Source organism: Atractosteus spatula, chromosome 7 (genome assembly GCF_055471065.1).
Source record: "Atractosteus spatula isolate fAtrSpa1 chromosome 7, fAtrSpa1.hap1, whole genome shotgun sequence".
NCBI classification, from domain to species: Eukaryota; Metazoa; Chordata; class Actinopteri; order Semionotiformes; family Lepisosteidae; genus Atractosteus; species Atractosteus spatula.
In genome coordinates this window covers 56110491-56126437 of record NC_142712.1, presented here as the reverse complement: position 1 = coordinate 56126437, position 15947 = coordinate 56110491, and the positions used below count along the sequence as shown (strand labels likewise).

General features: G+C 36.7%; 1 long non-coding RNA gene across 1 annotated transcript; it reads left to right on the top strand.

The window, feature by feature from the left end:
• The first annotated feature begins 1085 nt into the window (after nucleotides 1-1085).
• On the top strand, nucleotides 1086-13505 carry LOC148831466 (uncharacterized). The gene is made up of 3 exons (XR_016091300.1): nucleotides 1086-1392; nucleotides 10684-10739; nucleotides 12321-13505. It is a non-coding gene; the product is annotated as an uncharacterized LOC148831466 (long non-coding RNA).
• The last annotated feature ends 2442 nt before the right edge of the window (nucleotides 13506-15947 follow it).

Here is a 15947-nt window from a genome sequence, read left to right as displayed (position 1 = left end):
TCCCTTGGTTGGAATTCTAAAAGTAAAGCACAGCAACATACACATATATGCAAATGTAAGTATAAACACGTTGAACTGAAATATTACTTAGGCACAGTCAGCAGAAAAATGTATTTATATATAAGCAAACTTCCTCTTTGCAAGAAAGCGACATCTCTTGTACTTTGGGATAGGAATAATTAACGCACATAGACATTACATTTATATTTATACATTTGTGTGTATGAAATATATTGCTATCTACATATAGAGGCATATGTCGGTGTCATATAGTCATTTGAAGTGGGCTATTACCTATCTGACAAAGTATCTACTGGACCGTCTAATTAAAAGCTTGGGTTAAATGTTTATATGGAACGTGGTAAAGGATTGACGAAGATATATTAGATTTTTCGGTATACACTATTTAAAAAATACAAAAAAAAAATGATCAGACCTCTAAGATCCGTCAGCAGAAAAACGCAGAGGAGAAGACGGGCGAGTATGAAAAATATGCCCCAAAATAATAATTAAACCAAAATATGATGCCATATGTGGAGAATAGAACTGTCTATGTTGCCAATATACAGTTATCTACATATACTGGACATATATGTAGGAGAACATGTAAAAAGGCTGTTTGCCGTGTGTGGGAAAAAAATGCTTTAAATGGATCATATGGGCACGGAGCGGTAAATTCATGTTTAGAATTGCTATTCTCCTCATTTTAACAATCGCCTGAGTTCTGTTTTCATTCGAAGACACTGAGCCACCGTGAAGAGAAAATGTGGCTCCCTGTGCGCTTCTGAACTTCCAAGTCGGTGCAATTTTTAACCGCTGGCTTGTGGTACTTTGAAAATCACCAGGGGCTGTCAGAGTTGGGTCCACTGAAAAATTTACAGTGCTAAATCAGAGCATATGCTGGCCAGAAAGAAAAAAAAATGCCAAAGACGGGATCTATCACAGTATCTGGGTGCCCCCTAGCGTATGGATCATCTCTGCCTCAATTCTAGGCTTAATACAGAGGAGTCCTCTTAAAGGGAAAACGCTCCGATCTTGCGTCTCTCACCAACACCAAAGAAACTTGTGCCCATTTTAATCTGATTAATGCTTTAGGATTTTCTGCTAATTGGCTTGGATGTAGCTGAACAACGCATTTGGGTCTCTGCTTTGTTTTGTTTTTCCTTTTCCTCCGTTTTTTTCTGGGTTTTGGATACATACCGGAGCTGATTTGAGTTTTTGGCTTTTGTATCAAACTATTATTGATATTTCCCCCCCCTCAAAACACTTTTTTTTTCCCTCTCGAATCATATCACTGTTCCTTTCCTTTTTGAAAACCGGCTGCCAAACAGAATACGCGCTTTCTGTAAATTATATCGTCACATGCTGGATCTTGACCATACCATTCCGATGGTGAGTATGCACATTTTGCGCCATTTGTTTGATAAATGGAAGGATACTCGTCCTGGCTGTTTTCATTCCCGTGCAATCAGACGGGTCGTAAATAAAACGACTTTCAGCGAGGGATATACAATGTTGTAAATCAAATTAATATCTTAGAACTGTCTAGCCATAAAGCTAAACATTTTAGCTTTCGCATAATGTTTATAAAATCTTTTACTTTCTTCTCGCATTGCTACATCTACAGCAGACTGTTCGCGGCGAAGAAAACACGCTCAAAAAAGGCTTAGCGTACCCTAAGGACATCAAGACTTTTGCGTACAGCGGAATGAAAGGGTCATTTGCAACATGTACATTGATCTTTTAGCAGGAAGACCCTAATCGAAACAGCCTTCGTTGCTTAAGTTGTTTTGCAGTACCCGAACCGTGCTTATACGCCAATGTATATACAGGCTAAACCCGTTTGATGTAGGTTAGTACGAAGTGACACACCTCACCTGTGCATGTCTCACATTAATACAGTCTGCTCATCCTTATAAAAAAAAACCAAAAGCATTTTTTGACAAACGTACCAAAGGCAAGTTTTCTGTGCTCATCTTCTGCGTGTTGCATCTTCGCCTTTAATATTACCCAGGAAAGAAAGACCAAGAAGTCTTCTGTTTTGGCAGTAGAGTCAACGTTGTCTTCCCACCTGACGTTTTTTTTCTCTATTGAATACACACAAAAACACTTCTTAATGTTTATTTAAGCGATTATGCAAACTGATAAAAAAGTAGGCTGCAACCTTTGAAGGAGAAGCAAAAAGTACATTAATATTAACAACCGAATAGGGAGTGATTTCGATTTGTGTTTTAACTTTCACTTTTCTTTGGCTAGATCTTCATGCGCAACATTTAAAAAAAGACGGGAAAACTTTCAGAGGATTTTCTTAAGAAAAACAAAATCTGAAGGTTAAGTCGCGCCTTTGGGGAATTTTCCCGACGCCTTTAGGGTGCTTCTGCCTGTCTTTTCTGTTCCACAGAAGGCAGACGCGCTAGTACACCCTACTGCATTGTGTGGGCTGGGTGAGAGGGAGGGAATGCAGATATAGACACCTGTCTTTCTGTCGCCGTCGTATAAACTTAGTTTTATGAATTTATAAACCCCCGCATTAGCGAGGAAAAAAGTCATTCATCGCAGCCATTGAAGTGATTTGTACGCTTCCGTTTGCTCGTTTTAGGCAAAGCAAACTCTGGCTCCGTGACACCGAGAACACTTTCATTGCCTTTAGGCACAACGCTTAAAAAACAGCGGTATGGATTAAAAAATACAGAGTTAAAGCATTTTCATAAGCATCTGTATATACATATTTGTCAAAGCAAATAATGGAATTCGCGACTGATCTGACAACGCGAGTCTTTAAGCTTTGATGTATTGGAAAATCTCACGGAATTAAAATTAACCGGTGATCGAATAAGCTTGTCTTTGCTTCCATTTAAATGCGTTGGATATAAGTTAATTTTACAGTACAGGCTTAATAGTTTTATTAGTTTTATTGCTAAATGTACAATACAAGCCCGATGTACGGATTCCGCAGCAGAAAACATATTGATACAGTCTGTAGTTATTATAGATATGATGCGTGCATGTGCTAAACCGACAAATTATTCATCTTGAGACATAGTACCCATTTACTAATACCCCAAAACTACCCGTCCTAAAATACCGTCATTATTACAGCTGATGATCTTTTTTTCACAATGTAATTTCTTTCTTCTGACAGTTTGATTTGAACTTTAGGGTCACAGATGTCGCCTGTCCTAAACCCTATCAAGACAGTGAACGTAATCTTTTCAAGTTTCCACTATGATTATTTCTTTACTTTTCTTTCTCCGTGCACTTTGTAGATGATCTCAAAACATTTACCACCGCGGCTTTAAACAGGGTTTGGATGAATTTCAGATTGTTTAGGGATTCATACGAAGTATGTGCGTGCTTTTCAAGGAAAAAATTCCCAAATCGACCTTTGTCTCGGAAGAACTGGTCTCTGAATTGTGAGAAAAGGACAGAGGGGGTCGCTTAAAATCGATTTTTATTTGTCCCCCCTTGTCTTTTCGGATCACCGCCTTTCAATGGATACATAGGTGCTCTCTCAACCAAAAAACGTGTGCAACATTTTCTGCCTCGGTTGATGCTAAATACTTCAAATGAAGCTTTGGAACTAAAACGAAAATTCTTAACATTGTCTACAGGCACATTTTCATGTCTAGATGAGTTTCACAACTAGTGTAACTAGTGAGGTTACAGGTAGGATTAAGATTAAATACTGTATTGATTAGTATTGATTGGTGATGGACCCACTCCGTTTGGGATAGGTCAAAATGCAGTCATAACATTGAACCTAAATGTCTAAAAATGAACTTATGTTTTTTTTTACAAACATTTTAAATCACGTCTGGTTTCTTTATTCTCAAGACACGGCCGAAGGTATGCGGATTGAAGGCTTCAGAACTGGAAATGCAGATAGAGTTAGGAATAAACATTAAAATCATAGGAGATAATTGTACTTACTAATAAGTCTTAGAATAGTGGTAAGAAATTAAATAGAAGATCCTTGCAATGTTTGCCTTTTGAGATTCCTTAAACAAAGGCATCAAACAGTTTCAAAATAATTAATCTACTAATTGGTAAAATAACAAAGATGATGGATGAGTAGACAATTGGGTTTGTAGTGAAAAATAACTTTTTTTCTTCTGAGTACCCAACACGATGAAAGGCTTTTCCTTTCCACATAAAGAGTACCTTTAAATAGATCCCAGCAAGCTTCCACACACAATAGGCAACCACCTATTGGGATCCCCATCGATTAGGACCCGAGCCGGAGATGTCACCGCGCTAAATATTTACTGATCACACACAAATAGCAGGAACTTTAACGATTTTTCCCTGTTTGGAGCGCAGAGAGAAAGGGGTAAATCACTTTATTATTGTTTGTAAAGCAAAGAGCACACTCTGAGCCGCGGTGCTCTAAGATGTGTCCTGAGGTGGCTGAGAGGAGTTAGGTGAATCGATAGCCGGCGATTAAGAGAGACCCTGTTGTTAAGAGCGCGAGGTGCTGTGAGTGCGGGCTCCGGCGAATTGCTGACCGCGAATGGCTTGAACAAGAAGTTAGTTTCATCGGGAGACACAGGTATGGGCTGTAGGAACAACAAGCGAAGCAAAATATACATTCGAGAGCAGAGAGCAAAGACTCCGTTAAAGTGAGCTCAGGGTGATGAAAAGCGGACACATTTTAGGTTCAAAGAATGACAGCTCTTATTTTAAAAGCTTGGATGACATAATAGCCAAGGGAAAAAGCAGCGAAGTTTTGTGAAGTTATACGCCACGTCAAGCGCAAGGTGTAACCGCAAATGCATACAGTGAAGGTATACAGTAGCGGGGGAAATTGACAGCATATAAACATATATAAACATATACACGAAGAGACGTACTCTTCTGTAATCCAGATTTGTCATTCTTAATGTTTTTCCTCTGTATGTCTTTTGCTAACCTCGAAGCAGTCCGCTGCCTAATGAAGAGCAGTGCTATTACCTTATCCTAGGTATAAGGCAGAACCTCATTAAGGACGCCGAGACTCCCTTGAGTTTAAACCCTGTATCGATTAAGCGGATATGTGCAGGTGAGAGGCTCTCTGTGTCGTAAAAAAGTTGACTGTAATCTTATCGCCGCCCTTGCCAATGGAGCGGAGACAGTGGGATCCTGACCCGTGGGTCACTGAGATCCTGGCCTGATTAACCCCTCCAGACCCAGAGCAGAGCAAAGGTTAACCGGGCTAATCAACTTTAAGAGGCTGATTGAGTCAGAAGACGAGAAAAAATAAGTCAACGAGGAAAGAATTTCGCTCACTATGTGCTCTGCAAACCCAAACCAATTGGTCTCACTTAATTGATCGATCTATCAATTCGTCTGTCTGTCAAGCCCTTCTTTCCAGGAGGTGCTTTTTAGAGCTGTGTGTGAGAAAATGGGCTAAGAAAAACAGAAGAAGAGTCTTTAAATTTACATGCACAATGAAGTTCTTTGTTCAACATTGCTCACTATTGCATATTTTCTAAATGTATGTTAAAATTTTCTATTTCCTGGACGATGACAGTGATGATTATAATTTTTGTGCTAATCACACTCGAAACAGCAAAACACAAGTTTCCTCAGGAACACTGCTTAAGCCTTACCACAGCTAAATGAAGTTTCCGCATCAGATAAATGTCTCTGTGCCGCTTTGGTAAAGAACTGCTTTTCCTCTCTTAATTATTAGGATTTTTTAACAGTTTCCCATTCGTCATTGTCAGCTGGACAAAAAGAACTTTAACACCTTAAAGGAAGAAACTCACGACAGACAATATACATATATCAAATATCTAATTATGCACGAAAGGTTAATGTAATACACATAAACTATTATGGATTTCAGCCGCATTCCACTGAGGACATAATATAGGCTACATTACCATTAACATTTTTCCAGTTACTCCATAATCAAGGTACATTAAAAAAGAGGCTGCGTTTAGATCAAAACTTAACGCAGCACTTGTTCAATTCATACTAGCAACATCAACAAATACCCTCAACAAACGACGCAAAAAGGCCATCTTTGGGCTAAAAAAAGGAATGTTATATATTATATATTTACAGTAATTTTCCGTCTAAAACACACAAGAACACAATGGTTACATAGTCTTCGATATGGAAATAAACTATCCTCATTAACAAAAAACATATGAAAGACTACCTAACAGCTGAGCGAATGGGGATTTTAAGAGGCACAGAATGGTAAACATTCAAGCACAGTGTTCGGCCAAGGAATTTACAGAAACAATTGTTATATGTACTATAAACCCATTATCTATGATTGTGTAATTCTTACTCTAAATCTTAAAAAGCGGATTTTGAGTCGTTCATTGTTAATTTCAGTTAGCCAGTTCTTCTTCACAAAACTCGAGCTCACGTTGTATTTTGAACTATTTTGTACATTGTACAGTGCGGTAGGTCCTTGACCCACACGGATTGCGGCCTTACAAAAATACAGATTGAGCGGATGTCAACAAAATTAAATTACTTCTTACTTTTTCAAATTATTTTAAAATGTAATGTGGCATACTTTCAATGGTTAGATTAACTGAGTGTAAGAAAATAATGTCTTAAACTTTTTAAAATAACTTGGATCCTTAACTGCAGGCGCACACGACGCACCATTAATGTCTGACAGGCGATAGACATTGTTTCCTCATATTGTTAAAAACCTGAACAACATGGGAAGAGATAACGTTTATACTGTATGCACATCTACGCGCCTATGTATAGGCTAATTGACAGCCATGTTTAGCCTCAATATTTGAGAATACCGCCCTTACAAACCAAATCATTTTGATACGGTACATATTTGTGCTTTCTGTAGAACAGATCGGCAAACCACAGTATGCACACAGAAAGGTTTGGCACTGCAAATCATATGTGCACGCAGGCTTCAGAAATTTCGTTCATATTGCCAGGCAAACTGCAATAGTAGAATAGTTAAAATACTATCAACACATTTGTCATTTTCGTGTATGGTTCACAATCGATACTTATTCACTGAATTTTCTGACCTAACAGAAGTGACGCTTTCAATACTGGAGTGTGAGTAGAAAGAGAGGTAGGATTTGGTAAGACCCAAGGAGACGGTGTATAACTACGGACTTGAGAAAAGCAACCCGTCTTGTACTGAGTACTTTTTTCTTAAAGACTCTAGGTTTTCGAAAGTTTATCGTACTTGACCTGATAATCCTTACCTATTGGCGACTTGTCCCGTGTTTCCCTAAGCGTGGCGCGGGCGCGGGCGCGGGCGCGCGCGCACGGAAAGAAGTCGCTTTCTCTTTGAAAGCTCGACATCCACCGCTATACTTCAAACAAGCAGGATTTTTTTTAAACATAATGAGAGTATTTGTGATATTCTTTAAACTAATAATGAATAAATAACTGGGCACTCTATCAAAGTGGGATTATTATTATTATTATTATTATTATTATTATTATTATTATTATTATTATTATTACCATTATTATTATTAAAGGTGTGCGTAATAAGCTTCCCCCCCCCCCCAAACGTTTTGTTTTCCCTGTATGGGTATGGAAATTCTGGGGAAGGCAAGAACTGAATTCTGTTAGGTTTCCAGATCTCATCCAAGCACATCCATCAGGGATAAATTTACAATACATGTGTCATTCAGTTTAAAGGTATGTAGGGACCTTAACTAGACCTCACGCAAAACATTGAACATCTTTCTGTATGAGACACTTACCAATAGGTACACAATACCGAACACATTTAAAAGCAGTACAGTATGGAAGTGTTACCAAATGCCTTTCCATTGTTAGGATTTTCTAGGTGACACTAAAGCAGTGCACAGTTCCCATATGCTTGATATGTGTGAATTGATTTCAGAGGTTGGGACTTGACTTTTCTTTCTGTCCTTTTCTTGTCTGACTTTGCAGCAGTCAGCTCAGCATAACCTCCTTTCTTAACCCATGGTCAATTTATTCTCCAGTCCTTAGCTACCTGATGTAGTTAGAACAGAATATTATTCTTTTTTTCTTTTGTGTTTCATTCCTTTGGATTTGAAGCATTTACAGTAATCACTAAGGTAAGGGTGACTAAGGTGCTGGTGTATATTGCCTACTCATTAAGAAATAACATTTTTTCTTATTTTCATTTAAAAATGATAGGTTTTAAGCTGTAACTACAACAATGCATGATGCTGATGTGAATCCTCACCCTTTCCTGTATGTATGGCATCAGACCAAAAATGTAGAAATAGGTGGTTTATTATCTGCGGCAGAAGCATGCTTATAGTACATTTTAGTCTGTTGATAGACACTTGGAGCTTTAAACCACTTTAGCTTTGTATATATTCATAGTTCTTCTTGTGAAAATGAAAACATACGAAGAGACTAAATAAATATTGTTTTGCTTCTGTTTTTATAATGTTTTGTTGAAGAATATTCAACAGTTTAATCCAAGGCTGCACTAGAAATTAGCATTGAACTTTCAACCTAAAGTAAATCAAAAACAAATTTCATTTTTTAATTCATAAGAGAAGAAAGCTTTGTATATTATATTTTTGGACAGTAATTACAAAATTCCTAGATTTTTTTTGTTTTGAGTCTTTCCAGTTTTAATGTGAAAAAATACAATGTATAAAGTGAAAAACGATTATGCTATATTCAATCTTGTGAAAGTTCTCTTATTAGAAAAGTGTACTTTTATCTTTTTATATGTGTATTTAATTATATTAAAATACCATCAATCATAAAATAAACATTCTAAAGCTTGTAACACAACCCGCTAAATGCATTTCTGTTTGTATAAACACCTTTCTCATTGTTAAGAATTTGTTAACACAGTAATTAGTTTAAATTGTTCTCACTTGTTTAGATATCACTTTGTACATTTCTTTTGAAAGGTTTAAACTAAAAATAATGTCTGTAATGTCTCTTGAAAGGAGTACATAGTGTTGAATGTTTGTAAATAAAGCTGACATTACCAATAAAATAATGAAAACAGTTTTTTTTCTTTTTTTTTGCATGCAGTTTGCAATGAAACTGTTTGGTGCTATCAATTACAGTGGGCTGAGCAGAAGGACCTGTTTTCAAAGAGTCCTAAGGTGTTTGTGAAAATAATGGGGGAGAGCTTACAATTTTATTTTTTTAATACTGCATTAAGTTTCTGAACTTAATAAACATTTTTTTACAGAAATCTACAGCCTCTACTAAAGTCCCTCACATCAGTTACTGGCAAATTCAATAGGATTATGGTTTTATTGTACACAGCACACTGGCTTCATGCCCAAGTATGTTGTAATTTGTTCGACATTACTTTCAGCTTTAAAACAACACCATTGCCTCAGGATTGTTTAAGACTGCGCAGCTCTTCAGATCACAATGCAGCTCTGGTTAGAAATTTAGTTTGGGCAAAGCACAGCGTGGTGAAGTTTGCATGTTGAAAACATGTGTTTGCATTTAGGGTGCATCTAGTGAGTCATGAAGTTTGAAGTTTGAGGTTTCCTCAATTGTCAGTGTAACAATAATATATCTTTAACCCCAAACCCCCAGCCCCTCCCTCTTTTTTAATTTAGATTTTACTTATTTATCCCTTTTGGGGGGAAATATTTATTTTTCCTCTTGTAGATCTGAAATTCTTCTTATAGTTTAATCTTTCAAAATGTTTCTATCCACTTGCTGAGACAGTAATGTGTAGTCCTTGCTTATCCAGTTTTATTGTCAACAATAAAGTTTAATTATGTAATTTAGAATTAAAAATGCAGAGTTTTTAAAATTCTGATAATGCTTAGAGTTTAGCCTTGTATCCCCAGTATATAAATATGTATGTATACTTATACTGTATATATGAATGTGTTTTTTTGCACCGTATAGCCATTAAAATACTATTTTTTTCTGATGGTTGTTAAATTATCTTTCACTTCAATTGTTTGCTTTAAAACTGGATTGCATGTTATTCTAATTATCTTCGAGTTGCTGAAGTCCCGTATACTGTAGCTGAGGCTAGTCATTGAAAACCCAGTGAAAAAGCTTGTCTACTGTATTGTTTTCACTTGCTTTAAGTAACACTATCCTAATGAACATGGAGAATAATGCAAACCAGGGAACTACAACAATGCCTTTCTTTGCTGTCACTGCCTGATGATGCAATAATCAGAGTTATGCATTATCTTTTTATAATTATGCCAGCTCCTATATAAGTGCAGCAGTGTTTATCAGTCAAATATTGTCTGTCTGTCTATCTGTAATTGCTCTGAAGCACAGCTGTTTAAGCACAGCTGGAATGCTCCTTACCAAAATGCTGTTGAAATGCATCTATTGTGTAAAACTTTGAATTGTTCGTAGTCCTTCATTTAGAAGAGACAGAGTATTAGTGAGTGGTATAATAAATGAGACACAGGCAGGGAAACTAGCAGAACAGGGAAATCTTAATAAGAAAGATGCAATAAAACTAATATCACAATTAAAGAAGATTAAAAGCTGCAAACCTAACACTGATGCCAGGAATTTGGTCATGTTATTCTGTGTCTGTCTGAAACACTGAATTAATTCTGAGCTGGTGAATGGTAGAAATTACAGAATAGTCTGTCAACCAACATAGCACAGAATACGTTAACTGGATATCACTGTAGTGAAACGTGGTTAAGGTCCACTGAATGTGATGGAAATCTGTATTATTTTATTACATTTGTAATCCAAATAAAGTATTAATGTTTCTGTCACCACCTTCAGCAGATTTGCCTGGGGACAGAATGAGAGCTGAATTGGACCTTCAGATACAATTAAAGGTAAATAAGATAGTGTGCCTTGCACTAGTGTTTCCACGAGTTTAATTTCAATGAACTCTTCACATATTTATACTCAGAAGTTATCTAGAAAAACATTATGTTAAACATGACTGGTACAGTGTACTGGAGCTTTATGTGATGTTTACCTCTATGAGTAAACTGTTGATATTTGGATTTTCATTTCAATTTCAGTGTTTAATGAGATGCAATCTTGTATTTGCTTCTATTAAATAAGTTCTGTCTTGGTGAAAACAAAAAGTATAAGTGTGTTTACATTGCCATTTCATAGTAGTTGTAGACTGCAGCTCATTTAAGGCATTGCCTATTTGCTTCACACTAAAATCATATTTTTTCAAGTACTATTCTTGCTTGTTTTTTATTTAGTCTCATTCATGGTTTTTGTGCAAAGCAATGCCTTGAATATTAGACCTTGCTGCAGTGGCAGAACTTTTTTGTTTCCAGATTTAGAAATAATACCAAGTTGTATGACAGTGACCCTGCCAAATACAGGTTCCTCGAAAGCGAGGTTTTTAAAAGACCGTTCTCAGTCTTCGGAAATGACAAAGAAAAGAACAAAAGCAGTAAAACCGACAGAACAGCACTTAGGTTTGAGAGGTGAACAGATGAGCTGTTATTGCTATTAGGTTTTCCTTTCCTTTACATAAAGCATGGACACTAATAATGACTTGGAAAGGATAAACAGGTGAGCAGAACCTAACAGGACTTTCGGCAAAGCACAGGTAGAGCCACAGTCGCACCTGCTGAAGGAGGTTTTGCAGACCTGTGGCCTTTAATGGCTTCATTGTGCAAGTTTACACAGCTGAGTGATTCCGAGAATTGACACCAGGACACGAAGCCTTTCACCTCTGTGTCACCAGTTCAATTCCAGCCAAGGTTAATAATGATCAGAAGTAGATGTGGTGTGTTGGCAGCATGGGGACTGATTTCAGAGGTCCTCTGTGAGGCTAAGAAAAGCAACACTTTCTGTAATAGTCCTGAAATTAATATTTTACTGCAATTGTCCGTACTATCATGTGCACAAAGGAGCACGAAGAAAATGACTTCTGATTTAGCAAGGTGTTTTACAGGTAATGCTTTAAACAGGAAATATCATCAGTAGTTTTAATCCTTCCCATGATTTATATAATCTAAGTCCCTAGAAAGCACCTATATTTCTTTCCTTCAGTCTGATGTAAGGGTGAGGTTTTTGTTTTAAGAAATGTTTATGCTGCGAAACTGACAAAGCTGCAATCACTCCATGGAGAAATGAAGAAAAGAGAAAGACAATATGTAAGAAAAAATTGCAGGTTTTTAGAAAAACAAATCATGTGGCTTTAAGCTTGATCGTGATGGCGCAATGCCATGCATGTGCCTTTTTCACTCTCCCCTGCAGTGTACCAGTACTGCACACCTGAAAACTCAGACTGGTGGGATGAGAGACTTGAAAGGTGCCACTCTCTCAGCACTGGGTTGCAGTGTTGAGACACCAAAGCAGAGCTTTTCAAATGGGCACCATTCTAATGTCACAAAAAGCAAATAAACATTAGAGTTGGTTGCTCACCCATTTCATTTTGATTACAGGGCCTGAATGGCACTCCAGATATGGCACAGAGATGGCGTCTCGACAGGGTGCGTTATGAATAGGTGTGATATTGGCGGAGGTAAAAAGTGATATAAAGAGAAACACAGCTGCATACTGTACGAGCATTCTGCATAGACCTAAAGCAAAAGATGGAGGCTCATCTATCATCCCCATTAGAAGGTGGTCCCCCCTGGGCATGGCTGAGGCACATTAATTTTATTCCAGTGGGGGTGGGAGAAGGGGCCGTGTTGTCATATCTGCAGTCTCTCTTACCGTACGTCTAAACCTTTCCACAACAAAAAGAATAAAATATTTAGCAACATGTCACGTGAAAACAGGACAAGAATAACCTCTCCCAGTCAGTATACCGAAGAAGAAAAAACAAACCTCTGTGTATGCGTTTATTTGGATAAAATAGCGTATGACAGAATAATATAATATTAAAGAGCCAAAGTGGTCCCAAGCACATTGGAGTCTGCTCAATACAATACCTGTACAGTGACTGAAATAAGTCTCATGCAGTTATGAGATTAATGACAGCTTTTAACAAATCTTGGTTACCTTCTGCATATTCGATAATCCACCTTTTTGTAAAACCGAGATCAACTGTATATCATTTACCCTTAACAGTTAACAAAGGTCAATTTTTGGGAAGTTCACTAATTTGATAGTTTTGGATGAATGTTATGATTTATGCTTGCTTACTCTTTGAAAATGCTTACCAAACCACACCAATGCTACTTAATCTGTGTAACTGAAAACGACAAGCCCCCCGATTTATAAAATCTAACTGACACGAGCAAAAGGATGTATGTTCTTGTATGTGCAAATTGTATTTTTTTATGATGAAGGTCATAATTCACAAATGCCGGTGTACACAGAAATGTAAAAGACGTGTTAAATGTACAAATAAAAGCTTCTTGTGTCTGATATTTTTGTGATGTTGAGAACAACAAGGAGCCAAAACCATATCCGAGAATGGGGATAGTACGTCTGTTTTTCTGTTGTAAATTCAAAGGTGTTGGTTACTCTTTTCCCCTTGGTGTCTGCTTGCCCTGAGGGCCAATCTAAGAAAGCAGCAGATTCAAGATAGCTTACAGAGTTCGATTCACCGATGATGGATTACAGTGTCAATTTAAACGGCGAAGGATTAATTTGTTTCAATGATTTCTCTTTAGGCTGAATGCCAGACTCCTTTCTTCTATCTCTACCGTCTACATTTCTTTAAAAAATGTTATATACACTTTAAAAGGACGATAATAGAAAGAGACAGGTTGGGTGTAATGTTGCACTGGAGTTATTCCATCAAGTTTTGTTTTATCTTTTTTTTTTAAGAGTGATGGGTCAAGTAAGTCACATTAAAATGAAAGTTGATCTAGTGTGTGTTCAATAATTTTTTGTCATGAATGTTATCCACAGCAGAGAGCTCCTGACACAGAAGGACTTAATTTGTCTTGTATAACTCGTACTCAGAGTTTTCAACCTGCCACCCACAACATAGTGACTCCTGAGTGCAAGGGGGTCTGCTTTTGATGTGAGCTGCAGGTTCATTTTTTTTTCAGGTAACAGCACAAGGTTTCAGCTGTGTTTTTGCAGTGCACGGATATATCTTTAATCAGTTATTGCTTGAGTTACACTGGTGGCATTCTACCACACAATTTAAATTGTGTTTCAACTGTCATATCATAAAATCAGCAATTAATGATTTTTTTAGGTGTTGAGCCTCACCCCTTCATTTTTTGCCAAAAAGAGCAAAGTGACCCACACGTCCACTCTATCTACAAAATGAGACTTTAATAAAAAAGGCTTAAAAGACCAGATTTGCACAAAAGAGGTGTGACAATGACTTAAATACTGGGCATTACACTTCATTTTGTTTAGAATCATTTCACGTGCGATTTTGAACCCACACACCACAGCGATGAGCACTTACACAACAGCCGCAACAAACAACTGAAACATCACTTGTATTACAAAGAGGTGTTCTCATTTCTCAGTGTCTGAACCCATAATAAAATGTTGTGGGGTCCACCTGTTTTTAAACTATCCTGCTCCACCTACATAGTTTTTCACCAGGCATAATATTTTTTCTTTCTTTGGTGATACAACTTTAGCCCCGTTTACTTTCTTTGCACAGCAAAAATGTCAGCAGAGACACGTCACACTTCTGTCTGCAGCAGTTTAATATATATTTGCTCATTATTACTCAAGCAGAATTAAAAGGTTTTCTAGCTGGTACTTTTTAACTTTCTAAAATGTTCCTAGATATTGCATTTGCATTTTGTTAGAATATGTACAGTATATATAAATCAATGATTGGACTGTTATTCATGAGTAAGGCCATGATTGTCTTATTAATGCACTATTAAGCTTCTTTGTTTAACCTGAAGGCTTCTTTTTTAGTTCAAGCAGGAGGGATACATTTCTTCTGATAGGAAAGAAAGGTAAAAAAAGGCAAAATGCATCTTTCTGAGGAATGTTAGATTTGTTAAGCCTTTCGTTTATGCACGAGTAACACTGCTGCTTTTCATAAAATACTTTCAGTTAACATCTGAAAACCATTGAGGAAATGTATTTTTTTTTCTGGCCAGAAACAATTAAGAAACAAATAAGGAAATCCCTTGAGGTACATACATCATGGTCTGTGTGAAGTTGTTTTCTTCGAATATTTTCTTTTCATTTCATGTTTTTGTTCAAATGTAAGTACATTTTTTACTTTGTTTTTTTCTGTTCTGCCTCCTGTGGAATAAGCTACAATGTTCTGCACACTCGGGGACAACAGAGAGGATATAATGAAATCAAGTTCAACTGTTAGTATGGGGACTTCTTTTCCGACAAACTGACCATTCAATGGAATTTAAAAAAACAACATATTTTTTAATCATAAGGTATAAATTGACGACTAGCTGGGAACAATCATAAATTGTTTCCTTTTATTTTAAAATAAGCTTAAGTATATTTTTAAAGATTGATAGAAAATAAGAAGGAAAAAAACAATAAACAAAATACAGTTCTTGAATAGTAGGAAAATTACAATAAAATACTTTTACAAATAGCATTGTTTCATAAAACCATTCATATTGAATGTTGCACAGCAAAGGCTTATTGTGTATACTATGTATTTAGACAAATTATATATACATATTATTATATACATATAAGACATTGATTCTTCTTTCATCATTTTGTACATATTATTGAACTGATTAGGTAACAGCTGAAAATTCATGTGCTTTGACCATACAGGAGCTAAATGAAGAATCAAGTGTTAAGATGTCAGCACAAAGAGAGAAGAATGAAAAATTACTAGAAAGCAGTCACTCTTTAAAAATCTAGATAAAAAGAAAAGATTGACTTCTGCTTTATTTGGCAAAAGTTAGAGACTTTTTTTAAGAATGCTTTTGGACTGATCATTCTGGATGAACTCTGGCTGGCGAGGATGACGATGTGGAGAATTTAAAGCAGCACTGCCTGCAGGCCACCAAGAAATGGGACTGAGGCAACGTTACATTACATCTTGAGGTCTACCACGTCTTCTAGTGCTAGAAAGCCTCTGCTTATATTAGAAAACATGAAGGGAGAAATGTAAAGATAACTGAAAACAATGTAAAAAAATTGGTCTAAAC